We start from the raw sequence: 18,470 nt of genomic DNA, 5'->3' as shown, positions 1-18,470 counted from the left end.
ATCAAGTAAAGAGTATCAGGCTGGTAAAGTACATGATAACTCATTATTCACAACCAAACAAGGTAGTTTTAATACAAACTGTACATCACCATTTAAAACCAGACATTTGAAGCTCCACATACATTTCTTACAATGTCTAGGAATACTTGGTGATTTCAGTTCCTGAAATTCAGAAAGCATTTAATATTTTATCAAAACATGGATAAAAAATACAGATGAAATAGTACGTGCTCTAACATTAAATTCAAATTCCAGTGAGAGCTACAGAAAGCTGAATATTTTGAATTTGATGGGCATTTCACAAAGTGACTTTAAATAAACTGGTAGAATGACTTATTTTATCTCTGCTTGCGTGCAAGTAAATTTTAATTACTTAATATCTACAGAGACAATATTCAATAACATTCTCCTTGTGGATATTTTGAAACAGAAGATGAATGCAAAACACGGGAGAGTCCATTTTTAATAATACATTTATAATCTTTTTCCCTTTATTTTTTCATGTGATATATCACCAGCAAGGCAACTTTTGGTACACATTCCCAATTGCCCTTAATTCAATGGTTGGGGGAGGGCCTTTCAGAGAAGAGTTGAGTCTACTACATTGCTTGGGGTGTGAAGTGGGTCCTTCTCAACCTCACCTAAGGTATGCTGACCCTCAGGTTAAACTTGCTAATGAGAGAGTGGTGATTTTACCTAGATCAGCTATGTGTAGCAGATTTGACTTGCATTTATAAATTAGATAGTATTTATTTTAATTGACATTCGTTTCATGATCAGTAGCTTTCAAATTTAGACTTAATTGATTTGTGGGATTTGACTCTATGTCCTCAGAGCATTAACCTGCATCTCAAGAACACTAGCACAGTGATAAAACCACTAATGTCACCACCTCCCATTTCTGAGTAATCCTAAAGGATGACTCCTCTGAACACCATGAAGCTTCTTGAAATATGCTCTGGAAACACTTGGCATGAAGAACTTGGGTAATCAAGTGACTCAAAAGGAATGATTGGCTTACAAATGATGCAGTTGTCAATAACACTCTGTCACTGAATGGCATTTCTATCAACATTGATTATATTCCCTACAGTGTGGAAACACCCCTTTGGCCCAACAAGTTCACACTGATCCTCCGAATAGGCAATTTAGCATGACCAATTCACCTAGCCTGCACATCTTTGGATTGTGGGAGGAAACCCCACAGACACAATGAGAATGTGTAAACTTCACACAGACAGTAGTCCAAGGCATGAATTGAACCCGGGTCCCTGGTGCTGTGAGGCAATAGTGCTAACCGCTGAGCCACTGTGCCACCCCAATTGGACTCAGGACCTTCAAAGTAACCTCAACTAGTGTTGGAATTGAATCCATGTTACTGGTATTACTAACCAATCATCCAGTCAAATGAGCTAACGTTTTCTTCCAAGTCACAAATGGCAGAGGTCCTTTAAAAATCTTCATTTCTATATTATAACCTGTGTTGTACAGAAGTGTTGAAATCAAAAACAATTTGCATTTATGTAGTGTCTGTAATGTAGCAATAGATCCCAAATATCAAAGAGTTGTAATCAAACAAAAAGCAAGCATCTGTCAAAAGGACAATCGAAGAATGGATGACCAAAACATGCGAAGAGTTGTGTTTGAGGGTAGCCTTAAAGGACAAAAAGATCAAGAGGACAAAATGTGTTTGGTAATGGAGGAAGCAGTGGATATGAATGAATGAATATGGTGAGAAATCAAGATTTCTGAGCATGGAACCCAGATAGCGACAACATGGCCATCAATGGTGCAGTAAGCAATGGGATAGACACTAAATGGCTGGAATAAGTGGGATAGAGAATTTAGGGTGAAGGGCTGTGAGACAGAAACCATTATAAAGGGTCATCTAGACTCAAAAGGTTAGCTTGCTCTCTCCATGGATGCTTTTTGACCTCCTGTGATCTGCAGCATTTGTTGTTTCCATTTTGACACCAGTGGGGTGAAAACTGTGAACTAATTTTTAAAAGTAACATAAGAATAAATATGTTATCAGTTTGGTGGATCAGAACCAATCTGGGTCAACAGGGCGATAGGTTAGCTGAGTTCGATGTAGAAAAATACATGGGAAGCAGCGTGGCCTCAAGTTTATTCAGATGGAAAATGTAAAGTTAAGCAGGAACGAAATGGAATAGTCAAGTTCAGAATTAAGTGCAGGCTTTAGTGACTGTTGGTTGGAGATTAGACTGAGGTGGGCTATGATGTGAAGGTGGAGTAAGCAGTCCTTTCTACTGGATGTTAAAGCTTCACTCAACTGAATTTTCTCAGTTTTCACAGTGGAAGACATCAGCAACATATCAGAACTTCAAGAGAGCCGGGAGCTGAGGTAAGTGTAGTGGCCATCATTAAGCAAAAGGCCTTGGGAAAGGTGAAAGACCTGAAGATGGATAAATCACCCGGACCAGAGTTCTGAAGAAGATAGCTAAGGGGATTGTACGGGCATTGATGGTAATTTTTCAGGAATCACTGGAGTTAGAGGGGGTCCCAGAGGACTGGAAAATGTTGAATGTAGTACCTCTATTTAAGCAGGGAGGGAGGTAGAAGACTATAGGCTGGTTAGCCTGACCTCAGTCATTGTTAAAATTTTACAGTTCATTATTAAGGATGCGATTGTGGCATGCATGGAAGTGCAAGGTTAAAATTGGGCAGAATCATCACAGCTTCATCAATGGGAGGTCATACCTGACAAATAGAGTCATAAAGGGAAACACCATGGAAATACACCGTTGTCTGTGCTGACCAGATTTCCTTAACTGAATTAGTCTAATTTGCCTGCATTTGACCCATAGCCCTCTAGACCTTTCCTATCCATATACATGCTAAATAACTTCTAAATGTTGTAATTGTACCTGCCTCTACCACTTCCTTTGGCAGCTTATTCCATACATGCACCACACTCTGTGCGAAAAAGTTGCCCCTTAGGTCCCTTTTAAATCTTTCCCATCTCACCTTAAACCTATGGCTTCTAGTTTTGGACTCCCCTACCCTGGGGAAAAGAACTTGGTAATTCACCTTATCTATGCCCCTCATGATTTTATAAACCTCGATGAGGTCACCCTTCAGCTTCCAATCTTCCACTGTAAAAAGTCTCAGCTTATCGAGCCATTCCTTACAACTGAAATTTTCCAGTGTCTGTGACATCCTTATAAATCTTTTTTGCATCCTTTCCAGTTTAATAACATCCTTCCTATAGCAGGGTGACCAGAATTGGATGCAGTACTCCCAATGTGGCCTTAGCAATGTCATGTACAGTTGTAACATGGCATCCTAACTCTCTATTAGAATTCTTTGATCAAGTTAGACAAAGGAGTGGTAGTGGACATCATCTACTTGGATTTCCAGAAGCTTTGACAAGATGCTGCACAGAGACTGCTAAATAAGATAACACACCATCATGTCAGGAGTAAAGTACTGATATGGACAGAGGATTGGCTAACTGGTAGAAAGCAGAAAGTATGGATAAAGGTGTCTATTTTAGGATGGTAGCCAATGGCTAATGGAAGTCTGCAGGAGTCAGTGTTGGGACCACACTGTGGTCACGTGACACATTAATGGTCTGGGCAAAGAAACTGAGGGCATTTGTTGGTAAGTTTTCAGATGACACAGAAGTAGGTGGGGGGTCAGTTAGTGTTGAGGAAGTGGGGAGACTGCAGAGGATATGCTAGGCAAATGGGCAAAGAAGTAACAGATCAAATATAATGTAGTAAATTGTGAGGTTATATATTGTGGTAGGAAGAACAGAGGCATAGACTAATTGTTAAATAGTGAAAGGCTTTGGGAATCTGAAATGCAAAGAGATTTGGGAGTCTTAACTTGGAATTCTTTTAAGGTTAACATGCACATTTACTTGGCGGTTAGGAAGGCAAATGCAATGTTGGCATTCATTCCAAGAGGGCTAGAAAACAAGAACAGAGATGTACTGCTGAGACTGTATAAAGCTATGGTCAGACCACATTTGGAAAATGTGAGCAGTTTTGAGCCCTTTATCTAAGTAATGCTGGCATTGGACAGGTTCAGAGGTGGTTAACAAGAATAACCCCAGGGATGAAGGGCTTGTCATATGAGATGTAGTTCAGAAATCTGGGTCTGGGACAGAAGGACCAGGGAGTTGATGTTTGGAACTCATGTCACAAAGGTCTTTGAAGGCCAAGTCATTGAGTGTATATAAGGAAGAGATAAATAGTTTATTGATTGGTAAGGGGATCAGGAATTATGGGGAGAAGGCAGGAGATTTGGGTTGGGCAATGTAGCCATAATCAAATGGAAGAGCAGACTCACTGGGCTCAATGGCCTAATTCTGCTCCTATATTTTTTGGTCTTATAGTCATATAACGTAGAACAATGCAGTACAGAAGCAAACCTTTGGGCCACAATGTCTGTACCGACCATGATGCCATTCTAAACTAATCTCGCATGATGTCTGCTGTTCCCTGCCTGTTCAGGTGCCTTTCTAAATGCCTCTTAAACTGTACTACTGCATCTACTTCCACCATTTCCCCAGGCCACATTCCAGTCACCTACCACACTCTGTGTAAAAACCTTGCTTCACATAACTCCTTTTCCTCCATCACCTTAAATCTATGGCTGCTAGTATTTAACACTTCCACCTTGGGGTAAAAATAACATCAACTATCCACCCTAAACATGTCTCTCATAATTTTATATACCTTTATCAGGTTACCCCTCAACCTCCAACATTCGAACAAAAACAGTCTCTTGTTCAACCTATCCTATTGGAGCTAATACACTCCAATCCAGGCCACAGGGGAGCAATGGCCTAGTGGTATTATTGCTGGAGAGTTAATCCAGAGACCCAGGTAATCTGGGTATGAATCCTGCCATGGCAGATGGAGGAATTTGAACTCAATAAAAAAAATCTGGAATTAAGAGTCTGATGATAATCATGAATCCATTGCCGATTGTTGGAAAAACCTATCTGATTCACTAATGTCTTTTAGGGAAGGAAACTGCTCTCCTTACTTGATCTGGCTTACATGTGACTCCAGACCCACAACAATGTGGTTGAGTCTTAACTACCCTCTGGGCAATTAAAGATAGGCAATAAATGCTGTCGAGCCAGTGATGCCCACATCCCAGGAACAAATAATCCTTGTAATAACTCTTTTGCACAATATTCAAAATCTCAACATCCTTCCTGTAGTGGATCAACCAAAACTGCATACTAGATTCCAAATATGGCCAAACTAAAGTTTTATACAGCTGCAACATGACTTGCCAATGTTTACACTCAATGTCTCAACTGATGAAGGCAAGTATGCTGTATGCTTTCTATAACTCCTTATGCACTAGTGTTGCCGCTTTCAGGGAGCAGAGTCCTCTGTATGTCAATGCCCCATATATACTATTTACTGCATACTTTCCTCTTGCATTTAACATTCTAAACTATAAAGATCTCTATCAATTCACCAGTAATCTCTTCCCTGCCTCCCTGAATACCTTGGAATGGATTGCATCAGACCATGAGGACTTAACTGCCTGAATGCTTTTCCAAGACTCCCAGCACTTCTTTCTCCTTAATATCGATGTGCCCTCAAATATCAACATACCCCTCCCTAATCTGACCATCATCCACGTCCTTCTTGTTGGTGAATACCAATGTCATTCAATAAGGACCCCACCCATTTTCTCTACCATCAGACATAAATTCTCTCGTGCACCTTGAGTGCACCAACCCTTTCCTGGCTACCCTTTTGCTCCTAATCTACATGTTAAATGCCCTAAAATGCTCCATAATTCTACTTGCCAAGTATATCTTGTGGCCCATTTCAGCTCTCCTAATTCTTTGTCTAAGCTCTTTCTTCCTTCCTTTATGTTCCTCAAGGGCCTTAAACATTACATGTGATTCATTTTGCTTTTTGACAAAACTTGCAATATCTCTTGCCATCCAGAGTTCATGAATTGTCATCTTTATCTTTCATCCTCACAGAAACATGCTGGTCCTGAACTCTGATCAACTGGCTGTTATAAAACTCATACATGTCAGATGTGGATTTACCCTCAAATAGACACCCTCCAATCTAATTTCTATAGTTTTTGTCTAATACTGTTATAATTAGCCTTCGTCCAATTTAGGATTTTCATTCAAGGACCAGTTTTATTCTATCCATGACTATCATAACACTGTTCCCAAAATGCTGTTCCTTCTGAAACTTCTGAAAAAATGTATGCGGCTCATTCTTTAGTACATCTGGTACGGTCCCTTCCCTAATTCAACTATCTACGTATTGTTTCAAGAAACCATTCTGGATGCCCTGACCAAGTTCTGCCCCAACTAAGCTCCTAAGACTAACAGGGTCCCAATTAATATTAGTAAGCTAAAATCACTTAACCACAACAACCCTGTTGTTTTAACATCTTGCCTTCATCTGCTGACATATTTGTTTCTCCCTTTGATCTGGAGGAAGTGGGAGGATTCAAAGGAGACGTTGTTGAGGGTGAGGACCAGTTCAGCCAAACGAATGAGAGTGTCGGTGGAAGGGTACTGTTGGGGATGTCAGGAGAGTAAGAAATGGAGGGTTTGGAGGCCCTGGTCATGGCAGATGGAAGTGTAGAGGGATTAGATATCCATGGTGAAGATGAGGCGTTGGGGGCCCCTCCCACTCAGCCGAGGACATAGAGGTCCTGGGCCTCCTTCAAAGCCACTCCCTCACCACCTGAGGCCTGGAGGAAGAATGCCTCATCTTCCACCTCGGAACACTTCAACCCCAGGGCATCAATGTGGACTTCATCAGTTTCCTCATTTCCCCTTCTCCCACCTCACCCCAGCTCCAAACTTCCAGCTCAGCACTGTCCCCATGACTTGTCCTACCTGCCTATCTTTCTTTCCACCTATCCACTCCACCCTCCTCTCTGACCTATCACCTTAATCCCCACCCCCATTCACCCATTGTACTCTTTGCTATCTTCCCCCACCTTCCTCCCTGACCTATCACCTCCATCCCCAACCCCATTCACCTATTGTACTCGATGCTACTTTCTCCCCACACCCACCCTCCTCTCATTTATCTCTCCACCCTGCAGGCACTCTGCCTCTATTCCTGATGAAGGGCTTTTGCCTGAAACGTCGATTTTCCTGCTCCTCCGATGCTGCCTGAACTGCTGTGCTTTTCCAGCACTACTCTAATCTAGAATCTGAATTCTATCCATGCAGCCTCAGTGGATGAGTCCACTCTTAGTTCAACTGATTCTCCTAATCAGTAATGTAACTCCTTCATCCCATTTACATGTCTCTCTATTATGCCTGGGAACATCTACACCATGGAACTTTGATCTGCCAGTCCTGCCCTTCACTTAACCAAGTTTCCATAATGGCTACAACATCTTGGTTCCATGTACAAATCCAAGCTCTAAACCAATCTGCCTTACCTGTTATACTCCTTGCATTAAAATAAATATATTTCAGACTGCCAGTCCCATTGTGTTCATTTACCTGACCTATTTGTTCTTCCTATTAGACTTATTCTGACTTAGGTAAAAACAATGACTGCAGATGCTGGAAACCAGATTCTGGATCAGTGGTGCTGGAAGAGCACAGCAATTCAGGCAGCATCCGAGGACAGGCAAAATTGACGTTTCGGGCAAAAGCCCTTCATCAGGAATAAAGGCAGAGAGCCTGAAGCGTGGAGAGACTTAACCTCTACATTCTCCTCAATCAATGCACATGCTGACCTACTATTGTAGTTCCAAACCCCATATTACTAGTTTAAACTCTCCTAAGTAGCATTAGTAAACCTCCCTGCAAGGTTATTGGTGCTCCTCCAATTTTGGTGCAACCAACCTTCTTGCATAGATCTATCTTGTCCTGGAAGAAATACCAAAGACCCAGACAACTGAAACTATCCCTCCTACATCAGCTCTCGAACCACACATTCAACCCTCTCATCTTCCTAGTTCTGGCCTCACTAGCACATGGCACAGGGAGTAATCTCATGATTACAATCCTCAAGGTGTTGGTTTTCAACCTTCTACCTAACTCCCTGAATTTCCTTTGCAGGACCTCATCTCTCTTCCTGCCTCTGTCATTAGTACTAATTCAAATAACAACCTCTGGCTGCTTCACCAATCTCGCTCCCCCCTCCCCCCCCCGCCCCTTTTCAGACTGTCCTGTTTCTGCTTAGAGTTATCCTTGTCCCTGGCACCAGGGAGGCAATTACATCACCCTGCTGTCTCATCCACAGTCAAAGAAAAATCTATCTGTCCCCTAACTATAGAGTCCTCTATCACTGCCACTCACCTACACTGCATTGCGGTGAATATCAAGGCTTTGAATATACAGTCATAGAGATTTTCAGCATGGAAACAGACCCTTCAGTTCAACCTGTCCATGCCGACCAAATATCACAACCCAATCTATCTTGGACACTGACAAATAAAGCTTTCATATAATGATGGAAATTGAGAAATAACAACTCACCCAGGCTCCTTCGATAGTACCTTCCAAACCCACTGCCACTACTATCTAGAAGGACAAAAGCAGCAGATACAAGGAAACAATCCCACCTGCAAGCTCTCCTCCAAGCCACTCACCACTTTGTCTTGGAGATATATCATCAGTCCTTCAGTGTTGCTGTGTTAAAATCCTGGAACTCACTTCCTAATGTGATACTCAGTTGCCAACACCACAAAGACTGCAGCGATTGAAGAAGGCAGCTCACCACCATCTTCTCAAGAGTAATTTGGAAATGGAAACAAATGCTGACAACACATTCTATGAATAGAGTAAAAATAGTAACAGAGAGAAGGGAGGAAAAAAAAACCAACACAACAACATCAGAGTTGCAAAATGGCCTGGGCTGCTTCATAGAAGCATGAAGTGCCACAAATTGATGTCAAGTCAGATAAAGATACACTAGGGAATCTGATCAAATCTTTGGTCAAAGTGGTAAGGTTTAAGGATTGTACAGAGAATAAAGAAACAAAGAGGTCAAGAGAGGGAATGCCAGAGCTTAGTAAGCAACCGGCTTAAAGCATAACCGCAAATAGAAGATGAGATTGAGGATGTCCAATATAATAATAGAACTAAAGAATATTTCATCAATAGGAAGTGGTGAAACCATGGAGGAATTTAAATAGAAGGATGAATATTTTAAAAACAATGCATTGCATGACCAGAAGCCAATATAGATCATGGTGAACCTGGGCACAGGTAAACATACGTCGAAACAAATGTGGATGTGAACATCAGAATTTTAAATGAAATCAAGTTTAGAGAAGAGCACAGTGGTCGGGAGTTTAGGGGCCAAAGTGGTTCGTTTGTTGTGTGGAATGGCAGCCTATGCTGGAGAGTTTGGAGGGAACAAAACAAGGGTGAGGGGTTCAGCAGCAGATAGACTGAAATGGGCTGAGATTCAGAATTAGATTTTGCAGGGGTGATAGTAGGCAGTCTTAGAAATTTTGAGGATATGGAGTTAGAGCTCTGATCATAAAGAAACAATATAGAGAAGGGGGACACAAAAACCTAAATGATGGTAAAAAGTGATTTTTCACGCCCTCAGTCCATCAGCAGCAATAATATTTGAGAATTGCGGACGTTAACAAGTTCAGTAATGGTGTTACAAATTTTCCCTTCAATTAGCTGCTTCTGTTTTATATTTCAATTTGCAAGTGTTTTGAAGAGGCCTGTTGGTTGGCTCAGAGTTTGTCTTTAATAGATCTGGGATGGTTTTGCCCAGTAATGTGCACTGCTCTGCCGTTATTAGAGAAATATATCCTCTTGAGGACCTGAGGAACAAGTTGTCCTCAACCTACCTGCTGCTGCTATCTTGTGTCTGAGGCAAAATCTGATGGAAAACTGTATGTTAGCTCTTTCTTTCCAGTCCTATATGATCAGACCTGTCAGCAATTCCCGTTCCTTTAAATTCTGCTTTCATACCTTTCGTTCCTTCTTTGGAATGTAACTAAAAAACAATCATGTAAATGGGGGCACTACAGTCAAAACAATCAGAAATACAACAATTGAATTCTTAAGATTTCGAAGAGACAGGAAAAACTACATGGATGGCTGTAAAATCTGTTTTAATTTTACTTCCCTGAGACGGTTATGGGGAGCAACATTTGTTAGCTCAAGGAAACTGACAAAAGGATTAACCCACATTCTGTTTGCAACCTGCTCAAAATCACACAACATCAGGTTATAGTCCAGCAGGTTTATTTGTAAACACAAGCTTTGGGAGTCTCACTCCTTCGTCAGGAGCCAGTCAGAGAGGAGACATCAGAAGCAGGATTTATAAGTAAAAGATCAAAGGGTCATACAACTGATGTGAATGCATTGAACAAACCTAAATTGGTTGTTGAGTCTTTAATCATTTAGAATGGAGATGCAGTTTTGATTGATTAATATGCAAATCCCAGAAATTCTTTCAAGTCACTCGTGTGAGATAATTTGAGATTTTATCAGTATAAAAGAGATGACATCTCAGGTCAGTAATGCATTTTAGGTGTGAGGCCTTGTTGAGAATCTATTTGTGTCTTAACCTGGAGTCAGACTGGTTTTACTTCCAAAGTAGGAATTTATAAAATGCCACATTGACTGACTGTCTACAAATTATGTTAAAAATCACACAACACCAGGTTATAGTCCAACAGGTTTAATTGGAAGCACACTAGCTTTCGGAGCGACGCTCCCTCATCAGGTGGTAGTGGAGGGCTCAATCCTAACACAGAATTTATAGCAAAAATTTACAGTGTGATGTAACTGAAATTATACATTGAAAAATTGATTGTCTTTCATCTGTTAGAATACAGTGATAGTTTCACTTCTTTCATGTGTAAATCACAAAACCTTTTTTTAAAATGTTGCATGCTCGGGTTAGCTGTTAACAATGGTGATAGCTAGACAATATGTTGAGGTTGTTGGCCCCCTGTGTTCTCTGTCTATGCCATGATGTTTAGATTGATTCTAATCTAAAAAGTGAGATAACGGAGTTTTACATAAATTCATGCAATTTTTGAGCTCAGAGTTCTACATGAATGCATGCAGTTTTGGAGCAAAGTACAATGTAACCCTGCAAGTACAAATTCAGCCCACAAAATATGTGTGTGCATGTGGTTCTTTGTCTGTCTATGTGTGTGTGTCTGTCTGGGTTGGGGGTTGTGAGTGTGAGAAAGTGTATGTGTGTGTGTAGCGAGTGCAGAGTGTCTTAAGTCTGTGAGGGGGTGCATGTGTGAGTGTGGGAGTGTGTATGTCTGTAAGGGTGTGTGTGGGTGTCTGTGTGCGCGTCTGTGTGTATGTATGTCTGTGTATATGTGTGCATAGGAGCGCCTGTGTGTGCGAGAGTGTGTGTGTGTGTGTGTGTAGGGGTATCTGTGTGTGTGTAGTGCAATGGTGGTCACCTGTAATGTGACATGAACCCAAGGTCCCATTTGAGGCCCTCCCTATGGGTACCGAACTTAGCTATCAGCCTCTGCTCGGCCACTTTTCTCTGCTGCCTGTCCCGAAGTCCACCTTGGAGGATGGTCACCCGAAGGTCCGAGGCTGAATGTCCTGGACCACTGAAGTGTTCCCCAACTGGGAGGGAACCCTCCTGTCTGTTGATTGTTGTGCGATGCCCATTCATCTGTTGTCGTAGCCTTTGCTCGGTTTCCCCAATGTACCATGCCTCCGGGCATCCTTGCCTGCAACGTAAAGATAGACAACGTTGGCTGAGTCACATGAGTACCTGCCATGTACAAGGTGGGAGGTGTCCCCACGCGTAATAGTGGTATCTATGTCCACACTCTGACACGTCTTGCAGCGTCCACCGTGACAGGGTTGTATGGAGTTGTCCTGAGAGCCGGGCAGCTTGCTACGAACAACGATCTGTTTGAGGTTTGGCAGTTGTTTAAAGGCAAGTAGTGGAGGTGTGGGAAAGGTCTTGGTGAGGTGCTCATCCTCATTGATAATGTGTTGCAGGTCTCGAAGAACATGGCGTAATTTTCCATCTCCTGGAAACTACTGAACAATGAAGGGTACCCTGCCGGTTGCAGCACGTGTCTGTCTCCTGAGGAAGTCATTACAGTTTCTTGCTGTGGCACGTCGGAAATGGCAGTCGATGAGTTGAGCATCGTACCCCGTTCTTGTGAGGACATCCTTGAGTACTTCTAGGTGTCCGTCACATTCTTCCTCATCTGAGCAGATCCGGTGTATGCATAGGGCTTGTCCATAGAGGATGGCTGTTTTAATATGTTTTGGCTGGAAGCTGGAGAAGTGTAGTATTGTGAGGTTGTCTGTGGGTTTGCATTAGAGTGTGGTGCTGAGGTGTCCATCCTTGATGGAGGCGCATGTGTCCAAGAATGACACAGATAGTCGTGAGTCATCCATGGTGAGTTTGATGGTGGGATGAAACTTGTTGATATCACTGTATAGTTTTATCAGTGACCCCTCGCCATGGGTCCAGAGGAAGAAAATGTCGTCAATGTACCTGGTGTACAAAGTTGGTTGGAGGTCCTGCATAAAGAAGAAATCTTGTTCGAACCTGTGCATAAAACTGTTGGCATATTGGGATGCAAATTTGGTCCCCATGGCTGTTCTGTGTATCTGGATGAAGAACTGGTTGTCAAAGGTGAAGACGTTGTGATCAAGGATAAAGCGGATGAGTTTTAGGATGGTGTTTGGAGATTGGCAGTTGCTTGCAGATTGGCAAAGGCTACGACAACAGATGAATGGGCATCACACAACAATCAACAGACAGGAGGGTTCCCTCCCAATTGGGGAACACTTCAGTGATCCAGAACATTCAGCCCCGGACCTTCGGGTGACCCATCCTCCAAGGTGGACTTCGGTACAGGCAGCAGAGGAAAGTGGCCGAGCAGAGGCTGATAGCTAAGTTCGGTACCCATAGGGAGGGCCTCAACCGGGACCTTGGGTTCATGTCACATTACAGGTGACCACCATTGCACTATACACACACACTCTCACACACACACAGGCACTCCTATACACACATACACACGGACAAACATACACACAGATGCGCACACAGACACCCACACACACCCTTACAGACACACACACTCCCGCACTCACACATGCATCCCCTCACAGACTTAAGATTCACTGCACACACACATACACTTTCTCACACTCACAATCCACAACCCAGGCAGACACACACACATAGACAGACAAAGACCCACATGCACACACATATTTTGTGGGCTGAATTTGTACTTGCAGGGTTACATTGTACTTTGCTCAAAAACTGCATGCATTCATGTAGAACTCTGACCTCAAAAATTGCATGAATTTATGTAAAACTCCTTTATCTCACTTTTTAGATTAGAATCAATCTAAACATCATGGCACAGAGAACACAGAGGGCCAACACCTTCAACATATTGTCTAGCTATCACCATTGTTGACAGCTAACCCGAGAATGCAACTTTTTAAAAAAAAGGTTTTGTGATTTACACATGAAAGAAGTGAAACTATCACTGTATTCTAACAGATGAAAGGCCTAATAGACAATCAATTTTTCAATGTATAATTTCAGTTACATCACACTGTAAATTTTTGCTATAAATTCTGTGTTAGGATTGACTTCCACTATCACCTGATGAAGGAGCGTCGCTCCGAAAGCTAGTGTGCTTCCAATTAAACCTGTTGGACTATAACCTGGTGTTGTGTGATTTTTAACTTTGTACACCCCAGTCCAACACTGGCATCTCCAAATCATGACTACAAATTATGTGTTTTTGAACAAAATGGAATGCATCTGCAATACATATCTGCAAATGAAAATTCCCCCCATAGACGTGTGTGTGTGTGCACACGCGCAAGTGTGAAAGAGTATATGTGTGTGCACGCGCGCAAGCGTGAAAGAGTATATGTATGTGCATGTGTGATGTACGTATTTGAGAGAGTCTGTGTGTGAGCATGAGGGTGTATATGTATGTACATGTTTGTGTGTGTCCTTGAAACAGAGCATGTGCGAGTATGAGGGAGTATGTGTGTGTGCATGAGTATAAGTGCATGTGAGTGAGTATCTGTGTGTGTGTGAGAGAAAGAGAGCCTGTGTATGAGAGAGGGTCTGTGTATGTGTGAGTATGTGTGCATGTGTGTGAGTGAGTGTGTAAGAGTAGACAGTGTGATAGGGTCACCTGTATTGCGACATGAATCCAAGATCCCAGTTGAGGCTGTCCTCATGGGTACTGAACTTGGTTGTCAGCCTCTGCTCGGTAATTCTGTGTTGTTGTGCTTCCTGAAGTCTGCCTTGGAGGACGTTTAGCCAAAAATCCAAGTCTAAGTATCCTTGACTGCTGAGAGGACATATCCTTGTCTGGTGATTGTCGCGTGGTGTCAATTCATCCATTGTCATAGCATCTGCATGGCTCCACCAAAAAAAATGCCTTGGAGCATCCTTGCCCACAGTGTGTAATATTGGCCAAGTCACATAAGTATTTGCCGTGCACGTGGTGGGTGGTGTACCCATGCGTAACGATGATCTGTCATGTCCTGCAGTGGTCGCCATGACATGCTTGTATGGTGCTGCGGCCAATGTTGTCCTGAAGGCTGAGCAGTTTGCTGCGAACAATGGTCTGTTTAAGATTTGGCAGTTGTTTGACAGTGAGAACTGGAGACACAGGGAAGACCTTGGCGAGGTGCTTATTATCACCGTTACGATAAAGTGTTGTAGGCTGCGAAGAACATGCCAGAGTCTCTCCGTTCCCAGGAAGCACTGGACCATGGAGGGTACCCTATCAGTTGTAACCTGTATCGGTAGGAAGTCATTGCAGTTTTTTGCTGCAGCATGTCAGAACTTACGATCAATAAGTTAAGCATCATATCCCATTCTTATGAGAGCGTCTTTCAACACCATTAGATGTCTTTCACGTTCCTCCTCACCTGAACAGATCCTGTGTATGCATAGGACTTGTCAGCAGGGGATGGCTTTTTTAATATGTTTAGATCGGAAGCTAGACAAGTGTAGCATTGTGAGGTAATCCGTGGGCTTGCGGTAGAGTGAGAGACTGAGGTAGGCAAAAGTGAGGACTGCAGATGCTGGAGATCAGAGTCAAGATTAGAGTGGTGCTGGAAAAGCACAGCAGGTCAGGCAATATCCGAGGAGCAGGAAAATCAACGTCTTGAGCAAAAGCCCAGGACTGAGATGTCCGCCCTGCATGGAGATATTTGTGTCCAAGAACGAGACTGATTCTAAAGAGTAGTCCATGGTGAGTACGATGGTGGGATGAAACTTATTGATATCACCATGTTGATCTTACCTCCACAACCCTGGCAACATTGTGCTGTCTACTCATTCTAAAGATTACTGGGTGCAGCCAGTACAAAGAGTGCTGTTCAAAGGCTACATGCAGCAAGTGTGCAAGTCTGTGCAAGGCCAGCTTCACTAAACACTCACCTGTATTGCTTCTCAAGAACCAGCTCTTCTTAAAGCGGAAGCACATTGTACCTGGACCCGATACTGTTTCGAAAAGTGAGTCTAACTGACAAGAGTGAACATAACACACAGGGGAAATGGCTGGCGAAGATACCTTGGGCAGGAAGTGCACAGAGGAGAAGAGATATCTTATAAGCACAGGTTGATTGGACATCAATCCTCCAAATTATGCAAATTTGGGATCAGATAGCCTGTCTGAGTAATGTCAGATCTGGAGTACTGTACTGCAAAACATTCAGTACCCTCACACAAATGGTTAAGGTCAAATATCCTAAGAACTGCAACACTGACATCACACTATGCTGAATGCAGCAAGGGGACGGAAATTATTGCTCAATTGCCAACAGGAGCTATCATTGAAAAGAAACACACAGCTTCACTCCACCATCTCATACCATGACCACACCTACACCTCACAACTTGCACATACTGCTAACTACTCAAATACATTGTGCCACATTCACTAAAGCACTTTCATCTCTCTTGCAGAGATGTTGGTAGACATCTGGAGCTGGATGGCAGGAACAAGCACAGCCATGTCAATACCCAACTGGAGGAAGCCATTTCTGACATTGTTGCTGTGTCATTGTTAAGACTGTAGCTAGCAGAGGGACCCAATCCATCAAATGTGGTGTTACCCATACATCTACCGCCTCGTTCCAGATCCTGCCTTTTTCTCATCCAACACACATTCCAAACTACTAGCTGTAAGTAGTGTTCACAAATACCTACTGCCTTTGCCCCCCTCAATCCATTATAACCCTACCTATTGCCTTTCTTCTTTCACATATCCAGGGCAACCCCCTCAGAAACTGGTGAAAGAACATGAGATGAAAGAGTGAGATAACAGTGTAGAAGGATCCAGATTCTTACACACAGCTAGCATTACAGATGTCGACATTATACAGCAATTTAGAGGATAAAGGTGAGATCTACACCTGGTGACCGAAAAGACGTTGGGTGGGTATGGCAGCTTGCTGAGAACCAAATTTTCCTTTCCCATTATTGCACCCGTGGGAATACACATGACAGCATTCATAGAATCCCTACAGTGTGGAAACAGGCCATTTCGCCCAACAAGTCCACACTGACCCTCCAAAGAGTAACCCACCTAGACCCAATTCCCTTATCCTATATTTACCCCTGACTAATGCACCTAGCCTACATATCCCTGAATACTATAGGCAATTTAGCATGGTCAATTCACCTAACCTGCACATCTTTGGATTATGGGAGGAAACCGGAAAAAGTGGAGGAAACCATCGCAGACGTGGGGAGAATGTGCAAACTCCACACAGACAGGCACCCAAGGTTCAAATCAAACATGAGCAGCAAGCGGTTTGTGCAGAATCCTGGAGCTACAGACTACCGCAACTTTAGAGATATCTAGAAACGACTCAACACTTCAACAATCACAGCAGCAGACTGTCATTCAGCAGCTAACATGATGGCTGCTGATAACTTCTTTAAATACTGCTGGTTCTCCGTGGGGAAAAGGCACTGAATGTTCACTTATCTATGTCACTCATTTCTATATGGTCATCCCTCAGGCTGCAATGTTCCCGGGAAAATAACCCCAGCCTATTCAGTATCTCCCTGTAGCTCATATCTTCCAACCCTCACAACATCCTTGTAAATGTCTTCTGAACCCTTTCAAGGGTCACACATCTTTCCTGTAGCAGGGAGACCCGAACGGAATGCAGTATTTCAAAAGTGGCCTAACTAATGTCCTAGGAGAAAGTGAGGACTGCAGATGCTGGAGATCAGAGCTGAAAATGTGTTGTTGGAAAAGCGCAGCAGGTCAGGCAGCATCCAAGGAACAGGAGAATCGACGTTTCGGGCATAAGCCCTTCTTCAGGAATGAGGAAAGTGTGTCCAGCAGGCTAAGATAAAAGGTAGGGAGGAGGGACTTGGGGGAGGGGCGTTGGAAATGCGATAGGTGGAAGGAGGTCAAGGTGAGGGGATGAAAGGTCCACCCCAAACCGTCGACTCTCCTGCTCCTCAGATGCTGTCTGACCTGCTGTGCTTTTTCCAGCACAACACTTTGAGGACTCTGACTCTCCAGCATCTGTAATCCTCACTATCTCCTATGCACAAACATTCATCAGATTTCACTGTTTGCAATATGTGAGGTTTTATAAATGAATAATTTAGCATTCATGTTGCTTTTCATTTTGTATCGATGCATAGTATTGCTAACAAAAAAACTGACTTCACTTACAGCATGAATCACCTCTCTTTAGCATTGGCTAGATTCCTGAAACAAAGCTAAACCAGGATTGAGTAAAAAAAATGCCTCAGCTGCAAATGCTGAATGCATGAATACTGTGTCATGATACGAGAATAAATTTTAGTCCCCTGACTAGGATGAAAACAACTTCTCTGATTGCCTCACATGGCTATGATTATTACTTCGACTCTGTAAATAGCACCTGAATGTCAGTGTGGAAGTTGGTGTTGGTGTTCACTCCTTTAATTTCAGGGTAGGATATTCCAAGGGGAATCAAATAAAATAACTAAAAATCTGACAACCCTAGAAAACAGGGTTCCTATTTGGAGTTGACAAGCTACACAAGCGTATGGAATTACGAAGAACCTGCAGCTAAAACAGAGTCTATTCAGCCCAACAGTCCATGCTTTTCTTGTCCTTCCTCCCCTTATTTAGGGCAGCGTGTTGGTTCAGTGGTTAGCATTGCTGTCTCATAGTGCCAAGGACCCAGGTTCAATTCCAGTCTTGGGTGACTGTCTGTGTGGAGTTTGCACATTCTCCCTGTGTCTGGGTGGGTTTCCTCCCACAATCCAAAGATGTGTGGGCCAGGTGAATTGACCAAGCTAAATTGCCCATAGTGTTCAGGGATGTATAGATTAGGTGCATTAGTCAGGGGTAGATGCATGGGAATGGGTCTTGCTGGGTTACTCTTGGAGGGTTGGTGTGGACTTGTTGGGCTGAAGGGCCTGTTTCCATTCTGCAGGAAAACTAATCTAATTGCTTACCAAACTCCAGTAGGTGAATTATGAAATATAATCTGGCCCTCT

General features: G+C 42.9%; 1 protein-coding gene across 1 annotated transcript in view; it reads right to left on the bottom strand.

The window, feature by feature from the left end:
• LOC122550548 (glypican-6-like) overlaps positions 1 to 18,470 on the bottom strand; it is a 1,037,604-nt gene that overhangs the window by 944,452 nt on the left and 74,682 nt on the right. The gene's annotated exons all lie outside the window — the stretch shown is intronic.

Source organism: Chiloscyllium plagiosum, unplaced genomic scaffold, assembly GCF_037043375.1.
Source record: "Chiloscyllium plagiosum isolate Xiang-an unplaced genomic scaffold, Cpla_swu_hap1 HiC_scaffold_6, whole genome shotgun sequence".
In the NCBI taxonomy this organism is placed as follows: Eukaryota; Metazoa; Chordata; class Chondrichthyes; order Orectolobiformes; family Hemiscylliidae; genus Chiloscyllium; species Chiloscyllium plagiosum.
The sequence above is the reverse complement of the archived record's forward strand: the minus strand, read 5'-3'. Positions and strand labels throughout refer to the sequence as shown.